The 22,438-nt window shown below is 42.0% G+C and overlaps 1 long non-coding RNA gene across 7 annotated transcripts in view; it reads right to left on the reverse strand.

The window, feature by feature from the left end:
• Nucleotides 1–22,438, reverse strand: part of LOC145532840 (uncharacterized) — a 109,489-nt gene that overhangs the window by 72,540 nt on the left and 14,511 nt on the right. For 4 of the 7 annotated variants that reach the window (XR_014073609.1, XR_014073608.1, XR_014073610.1 and 1 more), the window contains exon 3: nucleotides 7,607–7,791. The exons of 1 other annotated variant lie outside the window; for it this stretch is intronic. This is a non-coding gene — a long non-coding RNA (uncharacterized LOC145532840). Of the gene's footprint in view, nucleotides 1–7,107; nucleotides 7,203–7,606; nucleotides 7,792–22,438 lie in introns of all 7 variants that reach the window. 2 more of the 7 variants (XR_014073604.1, XR_014073605.1) reach the window with 1 other exon arrangement.

Here is a 22,438-nt window from a genome sequence, read left to right on the forward strand (position 1 = left end):
TCTCCTGCATTGGCAGGTGGGTTTGGTTTTGTTTTTACCACTAGCACCACCTGGGAAGCCCAAACATGACCCATCAGGACTGCAGACCTTGATTGATCCCAGGGCTGAGGACCCTTGGCTTAGACCATAGACCAGAGAGGGCCTTGTGATAAGCTTGTCCAAAGTTGACATTTCATAGAACAGAATACCTTTCTGCTACACCATCTGCTGTAACAAATTACCACAAACTTAGTGACTTCAAAAAGCACAATTTTATTTTCTTACAGTTCTGGAGATCAGGAGTCTAAAGTGGGTCCACAGGGATGATGTCCCTCTAGACATTCCAGGGGAGAATTCCTCTCCTCTCCCTTTCCAGCTTCTAGAGGTTGCCTCATCTGCATCCTTCGGCTCTTGTCTGCCTCCTTCATCCTTAAAGCCAATAGCATAGCATTTTCTCTCCCCTCTGACCTCTTGCCCCTCTTATAAAGACGTTTGTGGTTACATGAGGCCCACCCAGATCATCCAGGACAACCTCCCCATCTCAATACCCTCAACTTAGTCACATCTGCAAAGTTCCTGTGCCACATAAGATAACATATGCCCACGTACCAGAGCTTAGATTGGAGACATCTCTGGGGAACTTTTATTCAGCCTACTCTATTGTCAAAGGAGAAAATACTGTAAACAGACCACTGGAAATATTCCTATCTATTGACATAATCTTATCCATCTCCAGTGACTGTGGCAGTAGGAGCACAAAGCCTGGGCCCAGGAAACACTCAGGTTCCATTCTGTTCTGGCTCTGCTATTCATAAGCTCTGTAAGTCTGGACCAAAAAATTCATGAATGGTCATGTGGCTTAAGCATCAAAACCTAGAAGTGGCAGGATATGAGGCAGGAGAGACAGAGGGTGATTGAATTGAAGTAGCACACTAGGAATTCCACACACAAATATGAGTTCTCCTCTGCCCTGTGTACCCCTGTGTTGTGGGTACCTGGGACAGCACTGCCATGAAAAACAACTGATGGATGAGACACTGACTCTTCAATTTCATGAACCTGTACCATGGCAGCTATTATGAAAACAATTTGTGCATCTCTGTCTTGCCCACTTGGGCTTCCCTGGTGGCTCAGATGGTAAAGAATCTTGCCTACTAATTCTACGCGACTTGGACAAGGGGGCCAAATCTTGTTCAATTTATGCTTGTTCTAGGTATGCTCACAATACCTAATGCCTAATAGGTACATGCTTAGATGCACCTAATAGTTAAGAACTTACTAGACCCATGCTCATATGCACTTAAGAGTTGAGTCAGACCGCTAATAAATTTTAAATTAAATGTTCTCTATTCACATAGATAAACATAAATGTGAATGAAACCATCTGTTTAGTAGCATATTTATAAACTTTCTCACCTTGTTTCTTCAGTAAATCTCTTTAGAAATAGATCCACTAATTTTAAATACAAGATAAAACAGGATCAAGAGAAATCTTAAAAACTCTGTCGACTACACCAGATGTCAGACCCTGCCCATAGCTTCTCCATATTCACCCCTAGGTGTGCCAGCCCTGCAGCCCCCAAACGCAAGCTCCTCCCACTCCTCGCTGAGGGCTTTCCCTGGCCTCCCATTGGCTGAGGGGTCAGCAGATATGTGGGGGAGTTCACGTCTACTGAGGCAGCCTTCAGCCGATGACTGACAGTTCATGCTCACTGTAGAATGGAGCCTCCATGGCCCATAGTGCCATTCTCCTCAATAACGCATTTTTGTTGGCTCTCTTGCCCCATCTTAATGCCCCACCTCCCACCACTCCCCTGCCAGTGCCTCTGGCATCATCACCGGAGTAAACTACCTGCACTGAATCTTTGTCTCGGGGTCTGCTTCTGTGACCACAAGTCAAGGGTGACCTGTGGCCACTGGAAGCTGAAAGAGGCAGGGACCAGGTTCTCCCCCAGCCTTTGGAGGGAGCCCAGTTTGGTTTACACCTTGGTTTAAGCCCTCAGATATTGAGCTTCTACCTCCAGAACTATGGGCATTCATTTCTGTTGTTTAAAGTCCAACGTGTGGTCGTTTGTTATGGCAGCCCCAGGAAATGACTTATTCTGTAACTTTTACAGAGAGTAAGTCATTCCTTTTAGGAAAACCTAAGCAGCTTAATAAGTGCTTCCCTCTCTTAGATGCAGGATTTAATTCCTGTTTTGAAATGGAAACTTATATTCAGAAGTAGTTACTTGAGGCAAATAACATTGTTCTCCTGCATAAAATCCTCCAGTGGGTTGCATCCAACTGAAACTAAAATCCTATCTCACTGAGCTACAAAGGGCTACATAGCTCCTCCTGCCTCTCTACCTCCTCTTGTCCACACTCTCTGGCCACATAGACCTTCCTTCGAATCCTGAATAAGACTTAGAGCCACTGCACTAGCCTTGTCTTCAGTCTGGAACCCTGTCTCCCTGATGACTGCACAATTGACCCCTCCTCTTCCTTCAGACCTCAGACGCCAGCTCTTGAGAGAAGCCTTCCTGGGTTCCTCTCTGAAGTCCCCATCAGATAGCTCTGTTGTAATTCTCCGTGGAGCACAGTTTGGCATCTTTGGCTTCTTCCAGTAATCACGCTTTGCTCAATTCTTTCACCTCCCAGACTGTAGGTTCCTCTACAGGTTCGAACCTTGTCTGTATGCTTCACTGTGAAAGTGAAAGTGTTAGTTGCTCAGCCATGTCTGACTCTTTGTGACCCCATGGACTGTAGCCCTCCAGTTCCTCTGTCCATGGAATTCTCCAGGCAAGAACACTGGATAGTTTGCCATTCCCTTCTCCAGGGAATCGTCCCACCCCAGGATTGAACCCCGGTCTCCTGCTTTGTAGGCGGATTCTTTACCGTCTGAGCCACCAGGAAAACCCTTCCTCCAATATTAGAACAGGTTCCAGTGTACAGTCAGGTTTCAACAATATTGTGAGTGGGTAAATAAAAGAATATACAAATTCTGGTGGAGATGCAGTTTAGTGGCTTTTATTGTTTCCTCTTCAATAATCGTTATAAACCCAGATTGCTGCCATGAAGATATATGGCAAACCTCAGTGAAAGAATGCCTGATTTATCCACAGGGCTCAGACCCTGACAATTCTGCCACAGGGAACTGTGGCCCAGCATGGACAGATTGGCTGATTTTTTTATTTAACAAGACATACTCCAAATCCAGGTTCTCATATGAGGCCACCAGTTTTTAAACATTGTCTCAAAATATTTTAAATATTCTTTGAGCCAACTGAAATATGTCTGCCAGTCAAATTCAGCCCAAGAATTTATTGTTTTGTGTCTCTTCTTCAGCCTTCCTGAGCTTCCAGGACAGTAAGAGGTAGATACTGGATACGTTGAACTGCCAGCTTATCAGAATTTATCAAGGGAAGGAACCCACACACATGCAGAAACACAGGGCCTAATGAGAATATCCATGGTGGCCCCTCCTTAAAAAAAAAGGAAAAAGAAAAAATGAGAGCAAAAGATCACAGCTTGGAATAGGCTAGGCCTACAGTCAGACCCCAGCACTCAGGAAACAGCCTTCTCATTGTGCTGTGTTGCTGGTCAGTGAAGCAAGGACCAAGGGCAACTGTGGATGACAGAGCCCTGAGTCCTCAACCTGTGGTTTTAAGGTAAGAAGCCCTACCTAGACCTTGCTACAGGGCACTCTCTCCATGATCAATGTGCACCACATGTTTACTCTTTATGAATATACTTCATTCAAACACGTGTTTCTCCCTTCTTCCTGCAGTTTCTGATGACAAGTGTTACTGATCCACCCAGGAGGTCCCCAGCATGTTCTCAGAGTTTCAGACCCTGTCTGTGGTTGGTTCTCTTTCACATGAGACTAAGGGGACAGAAATTTAGATCAGATGAAGTCCCTGACATCCCCCAGCTCAGTATGGAAAGGGGGAAAGCCCCTGGTCAGAGTCTCAGCTTTTCTGGTTATTACCAGGTGGCCACAGACAGGTCAGGTGACCCTCTCTGGGTCTCAGCCTCCAAATCTGTAGAAAAAGGGAGCTAGTGATGACACGGCCTGCAGACCCCTCCCTGTGTGACAGTCTTGGCTTGCATGACTGTGTTTCATAGGTGGTGCCTCCTGCACCTTCAGGGGTCACTTATGGAATTCCAGGATGCCCAACACACCTGTAAGAGTGGAAGGAGCAGGAAGTGCAAGGACCCAAGAAAGGAGATCTTGGATGGGCTTCCTCTATGCTCTCATGTGACCAGATCATGCTGATGGAGAGCAAACCCTGACACCTCTTTGAACCAGGGCCTCAGAGCCACATGCATCTCTTGGAAGGAAAAGAACATTGTTCTGGACAATTCTGGGAAAGATGTTGAGGAAGATTATTTTTGATCACAGACAAACTCAAAATATATTTGCTTCTTAATTCCTTGAATAAATGATTCATGGAATGCATGCATATTAAGGAGCTGAATGCTTTTGGGTTGTTTTCCTGGAACCCTCCATTTCTGAATAGTCTCTAAAGACCAGTAATAAATACACACAGCTGCACAGCTAAGTGATCATGAGCATGCCCTTACGTGTCTGTTGCATTTGCTTTAGGAAAATTCATTAATAAATAAACATTTTCCATAAACATGCCAGATAAAACAAAGGTAATGAGATTCACTTTTAACAAGTCGATACTAAGAATAACAAATGATGACTTTTTAGGGGATTTTCCTGTAAGTTTTCTGAAAGCCTCATAAATCTCTTCCCTTACCTCCTTTTTTCCCTGACTATATTCTCCTGACTGAAAATACCCTCCTACAATGAAAAATCCACAGTCAATTACACAGAGTTACAGAAAAGATGGTGAGAATGTGGAAAATAGCAAATAATCCTGGGAGAGTCTTCTTCATGTTCAAGTTCTCCTAATGCCCCCAAATGATTCAAGGCTGCAACCCCATGTCTTTTCTTGGGGTGATTGGTGTGGGATCGGCAGCCAGGGATGTAGTGTGATGTCAGGAGACTTAGAAGTGCTTTGTGCTGAAATGACTTCCCCCACCAACACAGGCTTCCCTGTGGCTCAGATGCTAAAGAATCTGCCTCTGATGCAGGAGACCCGGGTTGGGAAGATCCCCTAGGGAAGGGAATGGCAACCCACTCCAGTATACTTGCCTGGAGAATTCCATGGACAGAGGAGCCCGGCGGGCTACAGTGCATGCGGCTGCACAGTCGGACACAACTGAGCAATTAACACTGGCTTTTGTGTCTACAATCCCTACAGTGTCTGGCACATCCTAAGAACTCGATGAATTACTTGAGTCTGAATTGGCCAAGGTACAGGGTGACATTTGTTTTTGGCCAATAGCATATGCAGCGGTCTCCGGGATGAAGAAGGGAATGCAACCAGGCTTCCATAGCTTGACACATATATTCTCTAAGTTTAAAATAGTCATGGAGAGAGCAGAGATTTGGAATCTTACAGACTTTGTTGAATCCAAGCTCTACACATACAAACAAGTTGTGTGAGCTTGCATGAGAGATTTAAAATCCCCAAGCCTACATTTAAAAATTTTTTTTATTTTTGGCCGTGCCACTTAGCGAGTGGGCTCTTAGTTTCTCGACCAGTGTTTGAACCCGCTCTCCCTGCGCTGGAAGCTTAGAGTCTTAACCACTGGACCACCAGGGAAATCTCCCCAAGCTTATATTTTATTCTCATTTATCAAGGACTATAATATTCACTAAATCACAGGATGGTTGAGGAATAGAATAAGTTATCATATGTAAATTATCTAGCACAGCATTGAACACAGCTGGTGCTCAGTGTATATTTAGGTTTTCCTCCCAACTCACCCCTATACATTAAGCCCTTGGCTCTGATTCCTTTTCTTTTAATTCATATTCCTCAAGTAACCCAAGTAGGAAAAAAAGGTACTTAACAACCTACACAGAACATTTTTCTCTTATTAAGCTCATTGCATGGTGATTTATCAAAGTTTGTATTATCTGTTTTGCAACTTGGAGCTTAGAATGTGGAAAAAGGAACCTTTTTAAGCCACAAAGAATTTCTATCTATAAAAAGTTTGAAGATGTGCATTCACCTTTTTCAAGGCTAGCCCTTGTTTGGTAAAAAATCTCTAAGTGTTCCTTTAATTTTATAGATCTAAAAGAAGATACTCTATTATTTTTCCTAGTATCTGGACATAACCATTGACATGAATGCAGTTTTAATATTGAGAAGATAATTTGCTTGAAGAACTGAAACATTACTAGAATTAATTGAGCCAAGGCCATTTAAGAATTTCTTGCTTTTTGGTGGGGGATATGAGGAAAGGGTTCTAGCAATGTCTCAGCTCTGTGTAACTTCAGAGGGCGGTGTGCTCTGGAAATTGTGGAAAACCTAGGTTGGAGACTTAGCACAAGATAGAAAGAAACTGTATTTCCTACCAGAACATTCTTCCCACCAGAAGAGAGTGCATAGAAAGCCCCTGGCCTGGGTTTGGCACAGCCCAGCATGGACTTGGTATCATGAAAGACATTACTAACGAATAAATAATCCAAAAGAAACTGATATCAAGCTGTTCCACACCTGTGTGTAAGAATGGGCTGTCTCTATGGGTAGTAGATATTTCTCTGGCTAGTTATTGAGAAAAGAGAGTAAATTCTGGGACAGGAATCAAGGGCTCCGGAGTGGACCTTAGACTAGGATATGGACAGAACATCTCTTTTCTCCCTGTGCCTCATGATAGCCGGGCACCGGCCATCCTGGGGGGCAATCTGTGGAGGAGGACCAGTTCTGGAGCTTTGGCAGAGCTTGCACAGGTGGGGCCATGAAGAATCAGCACACAAAGCAATGTCCAGAAGCAGTAAAGGCACTGGTGCCACGGCTCTCAGAGAAGGTGCTGCCCAAGAACACAAGGACCCACGGAGGGCACACAGCACAGGGTAAAATCTCTTCACACGTAATCCAAGGTTCAAGCCAACACTGTTCGGGTTATAAACATAATCTAAGCACAGGATATATTCAGCTTGGGCTTGGATATTTTGCTTACGCACAGATTATGTCCCTCACTGTGCTCATCTCAATTCATTTGGTTGAGGTAGTTTCCAAACCAATTTTAAAGAGCAGAATCTGAACGGGTTGAAAACTTCCATACCTACTCACCAAACCTGGCCTCCCACATCAGCCGAGCCAGTGAGCAAACCTGGAATTCTTGTGGTTGCTTTGACAAGGTTTTTTTCTGCATTATGCCTTTAACACAAAAATTATGAAAGGGAAAAAGTGTGTAGAGTCCAGTCCAGCTATGATATTATTTATTCACCAGATACAAATTATTTCTCCATTATAAATACAATCCTGAATTGTGCTTTAGTGGCAAGACTGGTTCTATGTTTTATTGGTGGAGGAAGCCCCTGAGATCCCTGCAACCCTTGGCTCGGTTGGAAAGCAGGACGCTTCTGTGAGGCTGTTCACCCTCTGCCTGATCACATTTCCAGACGCCACCCCAGCAAAACAAGGCAGAAAGAAAATCACCAGAGGCATATCCAATGCACAAGTTAAACAGAAGCTACTAGAAAGATGTGTAGGATCAGTAACGAGACAAAAAAAAAAAAGAACCGCAGAGCCCAGTTGGAACAAGGGAAGAAATCACTCACCACTCAGCAGGAGAATCACTGCACTTCACCAGGGCAGGTGAGCTGGGCATGTTTGCCTGTTAAATCATTACTGGGATTTAAAGAAGCTGCATGAGGCAAGGCCACAGATTGATTCACATGCTATTTATAATTCCTTAACAGTTTGATGTTTTGCAGTCAGAAAAATAGATCACGGGAGTGATTCACTGAAAAAAAAATGAAACATATATATTTAGTTCTCTCTGCTGAGTAAAGTAGCACAACCACCTTTTGCCTTTTTTCCAATACCATGAAAATGTGTTTTTGTTATGCATCACATTATATAAAATGTGGTGCTGAGAGGATTCCTGCTTCCCTCTCCAGGCAGGAGTGGAGGAAACAGCCTGAGTATGGAAATTGGGCCTCCCACAAACCACACTTGGGGGCCCATCCAAGACTCGGAGGGGAGACCAGCGTCATGAGCCCAAGGGTCTTCAGACTCTCTCTTTAGAGGGGCCTGGAGACCATGAAAGAGGTGTTCAAATTGCCCTTAAACCCTGTCTCTAGAGAGCTTGGCCTGAGCCCCTTCATGAGGTTTTCCTTGGAAAGGAATCAAGGAGAAGGGTGGAGGTCAAATTCATGCATGACCTTGAACCCATCTACCACCTAGGAAGCTACAAGCTGACCACTGGCACTGGCTCTGAGGCAGGAATTCCTGTCCTTTACCAAGGGATCCCCTGGAATAGGAGTCGATTACATTTTACAATGAAGCACCTTTGTTCTCTTATCCCAGGTCTGAAGGACAATCTAGCTACATTTTCAAACTATTGCTTCTGGAGAGAGTTGAAGAATCCTGAAGAGGTATATAATCTCCTGCTTGAGTAATGGTAGGTCTGGTTTCCTGGTGGCTCAGACGGTAAAGAATTGCCTGCGAGGCAGGAGACCTAGGTTTGATTCCTGGGTTGGGAAGATCCCCTGGAGAAGGGAATGGCTACCCACTCCAATATTCTTGTCTGGAGAATTCCATGGACAGAGGAGACTCGTGGGGCTACAGTCCATGGCCTGGCATGGCTTCACAATCCATGGGGTCGCAAAGAGACTGAACACGACTGAGTAACTAAGCACACACGGACATCTGCCAACCAGGATCTGGCTTCGGGGAAAGTCTGTATTCTGAATCTCCCAGGACCATCGCTGGCACTTTCTGTCCCTTTCCCTGGGCCACTCTGCTCTATTTGACACTGGGAACCTTCCAAAGCTGAGAAATTCCTCAATGCTGGTTGAGTTCAAGGGAAGACTGAACCTCCCCCCCTACCCACCTCTGCCCACCGAGGGCCTATCATTGGTGGCTCTCTAATATATTGAAATGTCCTCATTAGGCTATACATCCCTTGAGGTAGGAGTTTTTGTTTATTCATGTGCATCTATCTCCTATAGTCTGGAACATGACGTTGCACACCTACAAGAGTGTGATGGCTATTTATCGATTGATTGATGGAGGCCTTCGACTAATTCAGCCATTCACATACAAACTTCCTCTGCATTGTCTGGAAGCCCAGAGACCAGACAGAGTTCAGCTCACTCAATTTCTTTCTGCTCTCTCAGCATCATGTCCAGAAACCAGATATTTGCAGCACTAATTCTATCCTTGACACCAGAATACCTCCATTCCCACAGCCAAATCTATGAATGCCCTTCTCTCCTGTGCTCGTGCTCAGCCGCTCAGTTACGTCCAACTCTTTGCTACCCCATGGACTGTAACCCGCCAGTCTCCTCTGTCCGTGGGATTCTCCAGGCAAAAATACTGGAGTGGGTTGTCATTTCCTCCTCCAGAGAATCTTCCCGACCCAAGGATAGAACCCGTGTCTCCTGCAGGTGGATTCTTTCACTGTTAAGCTACAGGGAAGCCCTTGTCTTTTTCTCTCTGGCATCTCATAATAAGAACCCTAAATACTCAGCCATTAAAAAGAATACATTTGAATCAGTTCTATTGAGATGGATGAAACTGGAGCCCATTATACAGAGTGAAGTAAGCCAGAAAGAAAAACACCAATATAGTATACTAATGCATATATATGGAATTTGAAAGATGGTAATGATAACCCTATATGCGAGACAGAATAAGACACACAGATGCATAGAACAGTCTTATGGACTCTGAGGGAGAAGGTGAGGGTGGGACATTCTGAGAGAATAACATTGAAACATGTATATTATCATATGTGAAACAGAACGCCATTCCAGGTTCGATGCATGAGACAAATGCTCAGTGCTGGGGCAATGGGATGACCCAGAGGGATGGGATGGGGAGGGAGGTGGGAGGGGGGTTCAGGATGGGGAACACATGTAAACCCATCGCTGATTCATGTCAATGTATGGCAAAAACCACTACAATATTGTAAAGTAATTAGCCCCCAACTAAAATAAATAAATTTATTTAAAAAAAATAACCCTAAATAGTAATAATTCATTTGTTATGCCCTGTGCTAAAGAAAGCAATGCCCTTCTGGGAGGTATATGTGTTTTAAAGAAGGGAGCCCCAACCTCCTGAATCTCATGCCTAATGATGTGGAGCTGATGTAACAATAATAGAAATAAAATGTATAATAAATGTAATGCACTTGAATCATCCTGAAACCATCCCTCCACCACCCCAGTCCATGGAAAAATTGTCTTCTACGAAACCATTTCCTGGTGCCAAAAATGTTGGGGACTACTGTTTTAAAGAACATAGGCTAAGTGAAATGACCTTGACTTACCGAAATTAGAGTCCAGAAATCAAACAGGACTCATCCCACATGGGACTAAGCTTGCAATTGTTTCTCAGAAATAGATAAGTTCTGGAACAAACCTAATTACTTGATATCTAATCTGCCAGTTTCAATAGGTCACCCTTCATTACTTGAGAGCATCTTAAATTCACAAGACAACTGGAAATGCCAAAGTCCTGAACATCATGATTACTCACAAAATAGCTTACTATAGGAAGTTTGTAACTGAGCAACGCAAATTTTTCTATTCATTTTTCTGATTCTATAAACTTTTCTGATCCTTTTAGTTTCAAAGTAGAAACAGAACATCTATATGGGCCTCAAAAAAGAGTGTTACTAGAAAATCACAAGCACACAATTGTATCAATCGTTTCTATCTTTGATCTCTGAGATGTTTAGTCTTATCAAATATCTTTAAAAGTTAGGAAATTTTCACCAGTGTTATATAATGGGAAAGAATGAAACATTTGAAACTAAGGGGCCAAGGTTAAAGTCTTGTTCTGATAATTTTCTAGCTGTATAACTTGGTACACATCCTTGAATGCTCATAGCTCCATTTTCCTGTTCTGTAAAATGTGAAAAATAATACCTATTTCATAAGAAAGCTGTGAGCATTAAGTCAGATAATAAATGTGGAAATGATTCAATAGAGCACTCTGTAAACTAGAAATTATTGCACCATCATCACTTTTCTTCATTTGAAAAGTCATAGTGCCAATGTATGCATGGCCCTAAATTAGTTATCTTAATAGATCAAGAAAGAGTCCCATTAAAAAAACATTGTATTTTAATTAGCATATTTTATAATTCACTGGAACACTCTCTCTAACACTCAAGGACACTGGTTTTACATTAACTAATATAGTTCAAACATTCAAAGCACTTAGCTCCTGAGGATACTGTCTAGAAAGTTTGACATGGTCAACTAAGAATAATTAAATGAATGAGCAGTAGCACCAGCAGTAAGAGGCCTCCTCGTCTTGCCAGGTGGTTGGTTTTCTATGTGTAAATTTACCCTAGACTTTTCTTTGTCTGGTCCTTTGATACTGAGAGAAAGACCTACTTTATGCAGAAACCACTTCAAAATTATCTCAGAAAGATGAGAATAGCATATATTTTTTTTTCCCAAATATTTATTTTGAATTGAAGGAAAATTGCTTCACAACTTTGTGTTGGCCTCTGCCATACATCAGCATGAGTAGCCTTAGGTATACATGTGTCCCCTCCCTCTTCATTCTCACTCTCACCTCCCACCCGATCCCACCCCTCTAGGTTGTTACAGAGCCCCAGTTTGAGTTCCCTGAGTCATATAGAAAATTCCTATTGGTTATCTATTTTACACACGGTAGTGTATATGCTTCCACGTTACTTTCTCCATTCATCCTACCCTCTCCTTCCTCCCACTGCCAGCGTCCATAAGTCTGTTCTCTATGTCTGCATCTCCATTGTTGCCCTGTATAAATAGGTTGTTCATCAGTACCATCTTTCTAGATTCCATATATAGAGAATAGCATATATTTTCTCAAGTGTTGGAGAAAAAGCATTTTGTATCTTTATTGATCATGCATATTGAGACTAAGTAATCCAAGATTTTTTAAGGAAAATGCTTTGTAAAACTTTTTAAAAAATATTTATTTATTTGGCTGTGCCAGGTCTTAGTTGTGGCATGTGGGATCTAACTTTCTGACCAAGGAACAAACCTGGGTCCCCTCCATTGGGAGCAGAGTCTTAGCCACTGGATCACCACAGAAGTCCCTGTAAAACTTCTCTAAGAAAGAAATTCCTATGAGAGAATAAAAGGAAATTATATCTCAAAAAAGAGGGACAAAGTAAGAAAGGCTATGTATTCAGTCTTTAGAGTAACTTTATATTCAGAATCTTTGGAACAATGTCTATATCCTTGGCTTCTTTGGTTTTTTGAACTTCTCCAATAAGACATGATGAGGTGTTTTTTTTAAATTATCCGTTCAAGATGGCAGAAGAATAAGATGGGGAGACCACTTTCTCCCCCACAAATTCATCAAAAGATCATTTGAATGCTGAGCAACTTCCACAAAACAGCTTCTGAACACTGGTGGAGGATACCAGGTACCCAGAAAGGCAGCCCATTCTCTTTGAAAGGAGGTGAAAGTGAAAGTGAAAGTCACTCAGTCATGTCCTACTCTTTGTGACCCAGGCCAGAATTCTGGAGTGGGAAGGCTTTTCCTTCTCCAGGGGATCTTCCCAACCCAGGGATCAAACCTAGGTCTCCCACATGGCAGGGGGATTCTTTACCAGCTGAGCCACAAGGGAAGTCCCATCAAAAGGAGGTAGGGCAAAATATAAAAGACAAAAAGAGAGACAAAAGAGTTAGAGATGGAGACCTATCCTGGGGAGGGAGTTGTGAAGGAGGAGAATTTTTCACACAGTAGGAAACCCTCTCACAGGCGGATCTGTAGGGAGTTTTGGAATCTCAGAAGGCAACATAACCTGGGGGAGGAAAAAAACACAGAATACATGCCTAACCGCAACTGCGGAAAAGAGAATTTTCCCATGAAAGGCTCTAACCTAACAACCTGACGCGCAGCCTGGCCTGCTCACAGAACAAAGGATTGAGCGAATACCAAAGGAGAGCTAGCTGGCTGCATACCGGCCCCTGCCCGCCCGGAGGCAGAGAGGCAGGCTTGCAACAGCCAGAGCCAGAAGGCAAGGGGCTGCTGCAATCTCAGCCCCAGAGACTCGGGCATCTTCAACCAAACTGTGAGCAGGCTCCAAGCTGCTAACCACATTCTTCTGAGATCCTGAATGGTTGACATCCACCAGGAGGGTCACAGCCTGAGATCAGCTCTCCAGAGGAGACACGTGGTACACCTGAGACAGTGCTCTCATGGGGCACCTGGAAAACCAAGTGGCCAGGACCGGGGAGGTGATTAAGATGCACGGCCCACCTAGGACAATGCGTTTGCCAAGCCCCTGGTCACCTGAGCTGCTCAGACCTGAGAAGGGCACAAAACACATGCCCAACCCACAGAGACTGAGCCAGAACTGTGTCTGAGTGTCTCCTGTGGAAGTACGGGTCAGCAGTGGCCTGCTACAGGGACAGGGGCTCTTGGTGCAGCAGACATGGGTATGGCATAAGCCCTCTTGGAGGAGGTCGCCATTAACCCCACCATAGAACCACCAGAACTTACACAGGACTGGGGAAACAGACTCTTGGAGGGCACAAACAGAACCTTGGGCACACCAGGACCCAGGAGAAAGGAGCAGTGACCCCACAAGAGACTGATCCAGACATGCCCATGAATGTCCAGGAGTCTCTGGCAGAGGTGTAGGTCAGCAGTGGCCTGCTGCAGGGTTGGGGGCACTGAGTGCAGCAGTACGTGCTTGGGACCTCCTGAAGGAAGTTGCCATTATCTTTATTACCTCCACTATAGTTTGGCCTCAGGTCAAGCAACAGGGAGGGAACACAGCCCTGCCCATCAACAGAAAATTGGATTAAAGATTTATTGAACATGGTCCCACCCATCAGAACAAGAACTAGTTTCCCCCTCAGTCAGTCTCTCCCATCAGGAAGCTTCCATAAGCCTCTTATCCCTATCCATCAGAGGGCAGACAGAATGAAAACCACAATCACAGAAAACTAACCAAACTGAGCACATGGACCACAGCCTTGTCTAACTCAATGAAACTATGAGCCATGCCGAGTAGGGCCACCCAAGACGGACAGGTCATGGCAAAGAGTTCTGACAAAACGTGGTCCCCTGGAGAAGGGAATGGCAAACCACTTCAGTATTCTTGCCTTGAGAACCCCATGAACAATATGAAAAGGCAAAAAGTATGACACTGAAAGATGAACTCCCCAGGTTGGTAGGTGCCTAAAATGCTGCTGGAGAAGAGTGGAGAAGAAACTCCAGAAAGAATGAAGAGACAGAGCCAAAGCAAAAATATTACCCAGTTGTGGATGTGACAGGTGATGGAGTAAGTCCAATGCTGTAAAGAGCAATATTGCATAGGAAACTGGAATGTTAGGTCCGTGAATCAAGGCAAATTGGAAGTGATCAAACAGGAGATGGCAAGAGTGAACATCGACATTTTAGGAATCAGTGAACTAAAACGGACTGGAATGGGTGAATTTAACTCAGATGACCACTGTATCTACTACTGTGGGCAAGAATCCCTTAGAATAAATGGAGTAGCTGTCATCTGTCATAGTCAACAAAAGAGTCTGAAATGCAGTACTTGGATGCAATCTCAAAAATGACAGAATAATCTCTGTTCGTTTCCAAGGCAAACCATTAACTGTCACAGTAATCCAAGTCTATGCCCTGACCGGTAAGAAGCTGAAGTTGAATGGTTCTATGAAGACCTACAAGACATTCTAGAACTAACCCCCCAAAAAGATGTCTTCTTCATTCTAGGGGACTGGAATGCAAAAGTAGGAAGTCAAGAGCTACCAGGAATAACAGGCAAATTTGGCCTTGGAATACAAAATGAAGCAGGTCAAAGGGCAACAGAATTTAGCCAAGAGAACGCACTGGTCATAGCAAACACCCTCTTCCAACAACACAAGAGAAGACTCTACACAGGGACATCACCAGATGGTGAACACTGAAATCAGATAGATTATATTCTCTACAGCCAAAGATGTAGAAGCTCTATATAGTCAGCCAGAAAAGCCCAGGAGCTGATGTGGCTCATATTATGAACTCCTTATTGCAACATTCAGACTTAAACTGAAGAAAGTAGGGAAAATCACAAGACCATTCAGGTATGACCTAAATCAAATCCCTTACGATTATACAGGGTAAGTGACAATTAGATTCAAGGTATTAGATCTGTTCGACAGAGTGCCTGAAGAACTATGGACAGAGGTTCGTGACATTGTACAGGAGGCAGTGATCAAGACCATCCCCAAGAAAAGAAAGGCAAAATGGTTGTCTTAGGAGGCCTTACAGATAACTGAGAAAAGAAGAGAAGCTAAAGGCAAAGGAGAAAAGAAAAGATATACCCATCTGAATGCAGAGCTCCAAAGAATAGCAAGGAGAGATAAGAAAGCCTTCCTCAGCAATCAGTGCAAAGAAATAGAGGAAAACAATAGAATGGGAAAGACTACAGATCTCTTCAACAAAATTAGAGATACCAAGGGAACATTTCATGCAAAGATGGGCACAATAAAGGACAGAAATGGTATGGACCTAACAGAAGCAGAAGATATTAAGAGGTGGCAAGAATACACAGAAGAACTATACAAAAAAATATCTTCATGACCCAGATAACCACGATGGTGTGATCACTCACCTAGAGCCAGACATCCTGGAATGTGAAGCCAAGTGGGCCTTAGAAAGCATCACTACAAACAAAGCTAGTGGAGGTGATGGAATTCCAGTTGAGCTCTTTCAAATCCTCAAAGATGGTGCTGTGAAAGTGCTGCACTCAATATGCCAGCAAATTTGGAAAACTCAGCAGTGGCCACAGGACTGGAAAAGGTCAGTTTTCATTCCAATCCCAAGGAAAGGCAATGCCAAAGAATGTTCAAACTACCGCACAATTGCACTCATCTCACATGCTAGCAAACTAATGCTCAAAATCCCCCAAGCCAGGCTTCAACAGTACGTGAACTGTGAACTTCCAGATGTTCAAGCTGGATTTAGAAAAGGCAGAGGAACCAGAGATCAAATTGCCAACATCCATTTGATCATCGTAAAAGCAAGAGAGTTCCAGAAAAACATCTACTTTTGCTTTTTTGACTATGCCAAAGCGTTTGAGCGTGTGGATCACAACAAACTGGAAAATTCTGAAAGAGATGGAAATACCAGACCACCTGACCTTTCTCCTGAGAAATCTGTATGCAGGTCAGGAAGCAACAGTTAGAACTGGCCATGGAACAACAGACTGGTTCCAAATTGGGAAAGGAGTACACCAAGGCTATATATTGTTCCCTGCTTATTTAATTTACATGCAGAATACATCATGAGAAATGCAGGGTTGGAGGAAGCACAAGCTGGAATCAAGATTGCCGGGAGAAATATCAATAACCTCAGATATGTAGATGACACCACCCTTATGGCAGAAAGTGAAGAAGAACTAAAGAGCCTCTTGATGAAAGTGAAAGAGGAGAGTGAAAAAGTTGGTTTAAAACTCAACATTCAGAAAACTTAAACCATGGCATCTGGTCCCATCACTTCATGGCAAAAAGATGGGGAAACAATGGAAACAATGACAGACTTCATTTTCTTGGGCCCCAAAATCACTGCAGATGGTGACTGCAGCCATGAAATTAAAAGATGCTTGCTCCTTGGAAGAAAAGCTATGACCAACCTAGACAGTATATTAAAAAGGAGAGAGATTACTTTACCAACAAAGGTCTGTCTAGTCAAAGCTATGGTTTTTCCAGTGGTCATGTATGGATGTGAGAATTTGACTATAAAGAAAGCTGAGCACTGAAGAATTGATGCTTTTGAACTACGGTGTTGGAGAAGACTCCTGAGAGTCCCTTGGACTGCAAGGAGATCCAACTAGTCCATCTTAAAAGAAATCAGTCCTGAATATTCATTGGAAATACTGATACTGAAGCTGAAACTCCAATACTTTGGCCACTTGATGCGAAGACTGATTCATTGGAAAAGACCCTGATGCTGGGAAAGATTGAAGGCATGAGGAGAAGGGGATGACAGAGAATGAGATGATTGGATGGCATCACTGATGCAATGGACATGAGTTTGAGTAGGCTCTGGGAGTTGGTGATGGACAGGGAAGCCTGGCATGCTGCAATCCATGGGGCTGCAAAGAGTCAGACATGACTGCGTGACTGAACTTAACCGAAAGAAAAATTTAAAAAAATATTTTCCACTATCTCATTTGATGGCAAAAGAGAAAGAAAGCAAATCAATGGAATATGGTAAAATTATAGACTGTAGTTAAATATTTCCAACGTCCTGATAGGTTTTTCCAAGGTTGTTGTTCAGTCTCTCAGTCGTGTCTGACTCTTTTTGACCCCATGGACTACAACACACCAGGCTTCCCTGTCCTTCACCATCTCCTGGAGTTTGCTCAAACTCATGTCCATCAAGTCAGTGATGCCATCCAACCATCTCATCCTCTCTTGTCCCCTTCTCCTCCTGCCTTCAATCTTTCCCAGAATCAGGGTCTTTTCCAAAGAGTCGGTGCTTCCCATAAGGTAGCCAAAGTATTGGAGTTTCAGCTTCAGCATCAGTCCTTCCAATGAATATTCCGAGTTGATTTCCTTAAAGGATTGACTGGTTTGATCTCCTTGCAGTCCAAGGGACTCTCAAGAGTCTTCTCTAACACCACAGTTCAAAAGCATCAATTCTTCAGCGCTCAGCTTTCTTTATGGTCCAACTCTCACACCCATACACGACTACTGGAAAAACCATAGCTTTGACTAGATGGACCTTTGTTGGCAAGGTAATGTCTCTGCCTTTTAATATGCTGTCTAGGTTTGTCATAGAGGTAACTTTTATTTAATTCTACTGAGTCTTATTGAGCTGTTCAAACCAGAACTGTGTTAAATTGCATTTCTTTATTTGTCTGTCATCACAATTGAATAATAGTTAATAATAAGAGTTACCATGTATCATCATTTACAATGGGCCACAGCCTATGTTAGCATCTTTGCCTACATTATGGCTTTAAATCTCCAAAATGGCCTTTGAATAAACACCATTCATATTCATACTGTCTAGCACAAAAATTAAGTGATCACACCTAAGGTCACACATCCAATAAGAGGACGATTCCAGGTCACATCAGTAGCAATGCTAACAGCTTATCACTTAGCACATATGGTGCTACCAAATGCAGAAAGTGCTTGTTGGATATTAGCCGATTACAGATTTGATTGACTATAATGAAAATATACTGACTTATAAAATGTTATCTGCCACATGACTGTATTTTTATAGATTTGAGTTTAAAAATTTGAAGTTATATTGCCTGTATAATATTTGATTAAATAGTTTCAGATAGCCAAACTACACCTCGACTAGGAGACTTGCACATAGCTCTGGTAAGTAATCTATATTCTGACGTCATTTTGCTTTTGAACAGCTAAATTACATGGGGGACTAGAATCCCAGAAAAGATACTGAGGAGAATCTCTCCCATGCTTAATATGCAATGATTAAAGGGTGAAATAGTCCTAACCTTGAATTCGCTCACCGCTTAGGTTATGCCCTGAACATTACATTTTTGCTGTAATTTTGTTTCATTTTGGTGTAAAGAAAGGAACTCTCATAGGCAATGTCTACTGAGCTGTTGTGGTCAAATATTTATTAAAAAGACCATATTGATTTGCAGATTATGACTGACCACATATGAACCCTTCTTTCCAGTGACATTCTTATTTAAGGTATTGATTAAGGGCTTTTCATGCAGAAAGCATTTCTCTTGTCAGTTCACTTATGCTGGCTTTTGTAATAAGCTAATTTGATTTCCTTTTTTAACCTTTGTTTGATTAGGGGAACGACATTTGCATTAAAATTCAAGAGAGATGAAGTCTGCCATCGATCTTGACTTCCTCATGGACCTCTTGTACTGAGCGAAAAATGATTTAGAGAATGTCAAGAGTCTTGGAACAACCATAATGAGAGAGGGAAAAAAATCACTTCAGACTTACACACCAGTAAGGGCTTATTTGACAGAAAGGGCAATTGCGTTTTGGTGGATATATTTTAGAGAAATCAAATTCAGGAAGTTTAATTTTGTTCTTAGGGCAAGTCATGAAGAAAGCTGTAAGATGAACTGCCATTAGTAAAGTGCTCCCTAGTTAAAGCAAAACATTTCCAAACAACTGAAGAGGTTAAACAAAACATATATATTGTTACTTGCCACAAAGGAGGAAGAAAAGTAAATTCTAATATTTCTTTATAAACATGTTCCTGGTAAAATACTAACCTCAAACAAGTTTGTAGTTAAATAGAGTTAATCCTTTTCATACTGTTCATGCGGTTCTCAAGGCAAAAAAGAAAAAAAGCTTAGCACCAAAGAATTGATGCTTTTGAACTGTGGTGTTGGAGAAGACTCTCAAGAGTCCCTTGGACTGCAAGGAGATCAAACCAGTCAATCCTAAAGGGAATCAGTCCTGAATATTCATTGGAAGAACTGATGCTGATGCTGAAAATCCAATACTTTGTCCACCTTATGGGAAGAACTGACTCTTTGGAAAGGACCCTGATGCTGGGAAAGATTGAAGGCGAGAGGAGAAGTGGACAACAGAGGATGAGATGGTTAGATGGCATCACTGACTCAATGGACATGAGTTTGAGCAAGCTTGGAGAGTTGGTGATGGACAGGAAAGCCTGATGTGCTGCAGTCCATGGGGTCGTGAAGAGTCGGACGCAACTGAGCAACTAAACTGAGAGTTAATCCCCTCTAGCTGTCTCTGAGAATTGTGGAGATAAAACCCATATCAGTACAAGTCCTCCACTGGCGTTGTTGTTATTATTTAGTCGCTCAGTCATGTCTGACTCTTTGTGACCCCACGGACTGCAGCACACCAGGCTTCCCTGTCCTTCTGCATCTCCAGGAACTTGCTCAAACTCATGTCCATTGAGTCGATGATGCCATCCAACCATCTCATCCTCTGTCCCCCCTTCTCCTCCTGCCCTCAATCTTTCCCAGCTTCAGGGTCTTTTCCAGTGAGTCAGCTCCCCCAGGCTTAGTCAGTCCTCTTTCATAATAACACTCAAAGATATGTGCAACTTCTTACAGTTGCCTTTGACTCTGGATCCTTTTCCTAGGGAGGAAATCAATGTATTTTGTGGCTTCAATACCTTAGCTGCATTACTTATTCCTGAAATCTCCTCCAAAGATCTCTATTTGGATCTTTTCTGGCAATGAAGACTCTTTCCACTTTATGAGGAGTTTCACTGGGCTGGGGATTTTTAGTTCAAGAGAAATTAGCCTAAAAAGAACCTAGAGATGTATTAAATGCTCAGTGGGATATGTGGAAGCTGTATCACATGGACTCACCCATTCCTTTTGTAATAGTGACTCAGAATGTGTTTCAGCTGACACAATGCAGGAGTTTAAAATATCAAAAGACAAGAAAGGGGAACAACTTGCAAGCAATTGGTTGCAAAATTTCTGATTCCCAATATAAGTGGAAACTCTTCAATTGGGTAAATTCTCATGATTCTAGGTCACTTGGAAGAACTTTGAGGGTCAGCACGTCTTCACTAATTTCTTTCTTTCTCTGGAAAAGTCATTGAGCATATTTATTGAAAGTAACTTTCCATTATCCATTTTTCTGCCAGAGGTGATTCATCTCCAGTCCCCAGTTTCCCGATTTTACAGCTTAAAGTTGTGGCTTGACTCTCTTCTTATATTAATTCTTTAATTAATGTAAATTGATATATTTCTCCTTTAAAATAACATAAGCTAAGATACTAGGAAATCAACTTCTTAACACGTGTACACCCATGGTGGATTCATGTCAATGCATGGCAAAACTAATACAGTATTTTAAAGTAAAAAATAGATAAATAAGTAAATAAAAAGAAAAAAATAAAATGATTGCAGAGGGGAAAAAAAATAAAGTAACATAAGCTAAGATACTAGGAAATCAACTTCTTAAAAACCCAATTCAATTTGGAAGTATATAGTTGACTTTTGGCCTATGGCACTAGAGGTAAATCTAATGCTTCCTTTCTTCTGTGAGTAATGTTACACAATTATACACATTTTAAGGACTGCAGATAAAACATCATTATTCAGAGAAAGACCAATGTTCAGCTGATATCTGTGGTTCTGCAGCAATAATCAGATTCTAATTAGGAAAGAATAAGAACCACTGAACACCAGGAGAAGAAAGGACTGTAAAGAAGGTACAATCTTGTTATAGATGAGGAAATTTGGTCAAAGAGAGGGAACTGCTATGTGAAATACTTCAAAATTAATAAAATGAGACAACTACAATTACTTTCAAATTCCCATGAAGTTAGGTTCTTTTACAGTAAATATGGCACCATTAAATCTTATGCCTAACAAATAATTGAGATGAAAAATGTTCCACTGATGGCACCAAGCTTTCATACCGTTAGTAGTATGGAAGTAGATTATCCATAAAACATGGCAGAAGAATTTAAGGAAAGTATTTTCATATGTCCCATATGGGCAAATCATTAACTGTTCTTTCATGTTGTGAACTAAAAAGTATCTCTATTATATTTTATATTGTGTTAAAATCAATATAATGTAATATAAAATTCATCCAGAGGATAACATATTTATGTATTCCCAAGGCATTTTTAGTTGAGACATTTATTTGGACTTTAATTTAAAAAATAACACTGCTTAGCTTCTGCCTGTATTGTTCCTCCCGTTTTATTACAGCCCCCAGTCCTGGCACCTGGGAAATTCATCAGACTCATCTCTGTGGAGGTTTAGAGAGCAGACACATCATTTTTTTTAAATCTTCAGTTGCCCTTCAAATCCGCTGAACAGAATTCCTTATCTCCTAACAAAGGTTTTACTAGAGTATTTTATGTGTAATTCATCAGAATAGCTGCTAAGATGTTCAATTTTGTTTTTAAAAGGTAGGAGCATTGTGGCAGACAAGCCTGAGGTTTAAAAAGCCTGATTTTGCTTGCCTTTCGTTTTCCCTGTGGCCTCTGAAGTGTGGTATATTGGTAACCACCACGTTATTATTCCTGTCTCAACTGACTCCTCATTACTCAAAGCCAATAATAATTGCTAAATATGACTAATATCACGTGGAAGGTCGCAAAGTTCACTGCTAACCTTCATTCCAGCTCAAAATGTTTTCAAGGTTAATAGATTGATTTCAAGCTGAGATATGATGCATTTATAAAATGGGAGAAAATGAAAAATTTGGCATCACCAATATGCGAATAGTTTTAAATGATTCATTTGTTACATTTGGACTGTAGCCATGAAATTCATTTGATATATATCACATAGTTATATTCTAACCTAGACACTGGAAAATAAATTAATGATACATTTTAACATTAAACAATTTTATGAACACACACACACACACACACACACACACACACACACATCCAGGATGAGAATTAGGGTATTACAACTTACTGGCTATTCCAGCTGGGGGATACTAGGCATTTAAGACAGAGTCTAGTCT

This window comes from Giraffa tippelskirchi, chromosome 13, assembly GCF_054371585.1.
Source record: "Giraffa tippelskirchi isolate mGirTip1 chromosome 13, T2T-mGirTip1v1.2.pri, whole genome shotgun sequence".
Classification (NCBI taxonomy): domain Eukaryota; kingdom Metazoa; phylum Chordata; class Mammalia; order Artiodactyla; family Giraffidae; genus Giraffa; species Giraffa tippelskirchi.